Source organism: Carassius auratus, chromosome 12 (genome assembly GCF_003368295.1).
Source record: "Carassius auratus strain Wakin chromosome 12, ASM336829v1, whole genome shotgun sequence".
Lineage (NCBI taxonomy): Eukaryota > Metazoa > Chordata > Actinopteri > Cypriniformes > Cyprinidae > Carassius > Carassius auratus.
The window spans coordinates 1,952,752-1,955,026 of record NC_039254.1 but is presented as its reverse complement, the minus strand read 5'-3'; the positions used below and the strand labels follow the sequence as shown (position 1 = coordinate 1,955,026).

The window sequence follows — 2,275 nt, the reverse complement described above, 5'->3', positions numbered from 1 at the left end:
AGTATCAAGCACTGGCAGAACTTGCGAAGGTGACACTCTGTCAGGTGATACTTTTTAATCGTAGAAGGGAAGGAGAGGTATCCAAGATGTCCCTTAATTCTTTTATATTGAGAGACACCTCCTCAACTCATCCAGATTGTAGAGCTTGCTTTATCAGACCTCGAGAAGTCACTTTGCAAGTATTTCCAGAGGATTGAAATAAGAGGTAAACGTGGACGAAAGGTCCCCATTCTTCTCACACCAGATATGGTGACATCGATGGAGTTGCTTGTCAAGACTCGCCGTAACTGTGATGTGCTCGATGAGAACATATTCATGTTTGGAAGACCACAAGCACTCAGTCACTTCAGAGGATCAGATGTTATTCGTCAGATCGCTCGAAGCTGTGGAGCCAAACACCCAGCAGCGTTATCCTCCACAAGACTGAGGAAGCACATGGCCACTATGTCCAAGGTCCTCAACTTAAAGGACAATGAAATGGATGACCTTGCTGACTTCCTAGGGCATGACATCAGGGTCCATCGACAGTACTATAGGCTACCTGAAGGAACATTACAGCTGGCCAAAGATAAGTAAATTCTTATGGCCATGGAACGAGGACAGCTATCTGAATTCAAAGGAAGGGAATCTCGATGAGATCCAGATTGATCCACAAGGTAAAACAAGAAGTAGTTTCATTTACACATCTTCTTCCATAGGTTTTTTTTTTGTCAGATGTCAATGAAAAAATAAAGCTGACTGAAAAATATCAAATACCATGTTACAATCGGCAGGAACACCATTGTTGGTCATAGACATTTATTGAATTTAGCGGTTTAAGAAATTTTTAGTTTGCTTCCTAATTATTTAGTTTCTTTGGTGTCTGTGTTTTCTAGAGAGAGTACTAATGGACAGTGATGGATCAGATTCTGAGAACGAGAAAGAAATTACAGAAAATGATGCTTCAGATTCACCTTCAAATTCATCTGGTATGTAATCGTTTTTGCTTAGCAGGCAATAAAGACCAGTGACCACTTGAATTAAAAACAAAACAGCGGTTTATTGTAGTTTTGTGCAGTGTTATACAAGAAGGAAATCACTTGTGAAGTGCACACGTGTCGTTCACTATTCTCATCCTTCCAGCATGCTCTCAGTCTTGCAAAGCATTATGGGCAACATATTCTAAAAGGGTACAGGACAATAAAGATTGTTACAATGTTAAAATGTTACTGCTGACATTATTGGAAAACACTCACTATTACTAATTTTTAATTCACAACAGTCTGAAAGGGAATGATGGGAAAGCTATAAAAGGCTTAATATTACTGGAAGAAAAAAGTGTGTGCTTGCTGATATTCAGTTGTTATTGAATAATCTTTTATGTGTCCAGACAAATCCAAGAAGTCCACTGCTGGAGTTGAACAACTCAAAAATCAACAACCTCCAAAAGGTAATACGATTTAAATGTAAAAGGATTAAGAAACTTCTGATATTGTTGTGCTTGTAAAGAGAGTGCATTCCATGCAGTGCTTTATGATTTGCATGCCTTTTATTATTTTTATATCCTATACATGCTATATTATATTTTTATATCCTGAGAAGAGAGGAAGTGAAAAGATGTTTGTTGTTGTTGTTTCACCTGTTAATCTTACATGTCACACAATTACCGGTAACCATTTAGTCAGTATTCTATGCTTTTACTGAATATGCCATATATTGAAAGTCTTCACAGTTGTGCTCATTTGTTGTTTATAACAGGCAAGAATGATAAACTACAGTTGAATGGCAAGGACTTGGAGGAACCACACACAACAAAGGTAAGCTGTTTTTCAGTGTCTTATGAAAAAGGTCATACTTTCTAGAGCTGAAGATCTTTGCCCGAACCCGACGCGACCCGTCCGGACCCGACGGGTTCGGGCTTAATTTCTATCATCTTACGCGGGCTCGGGCCGGGCTCGGGCTTGCGCTCCGGTTTGCGAGGTAAACGCGCGGTCATTTGATGTGTTTCGATTAGCGCGAGAAAGATGTGAAATGAATGCTGAGCAGGTGTAACGGAGGCTTGCCTCTGGTGATTACGTTTTGGTTGCACCAGCAACTAAAGCAAACTCTGAGCGAGGTGTGAAAGTTTTAACCATGCTTATAATGAGAATAATGAGTGAATAATGACACACCATCAGTGAGCGCAGGAGCGCGCTGAAGACATATACAGTGGATTCAATCATTTTCCTCCACAAAATCATGTAGACCTAGCCTAATCTCTGTGAGTAAAGGTTTTTCAAATGATAACTAAATATTC

The 2,275-nt window shown here is 39.6% G+C and overlaps 1 long non-coding RNA gene across 1 annotated transcript; it reads left to right on the top strand.

Moving 5' to 3' along the window:
- The first annotated feature begins 625 nt into the window (after window positions 1–625).
- On the top strand, window positions 626–1,790 carry LOC113112198 (uncharacterized). The gene is made up of 4 exons (XR_003293394.1): window positions 626–656; window positions 876–968; window positions 1,370–1,429; window positions 1,738–1,790. It is a non-coding gene; the product is annotated as an uncharacterized LOC113112198 (long non-coding RNA).
- The last annotated feature ends 485 nt before the right edge of the window (window positions 1,791–2,275 follow it).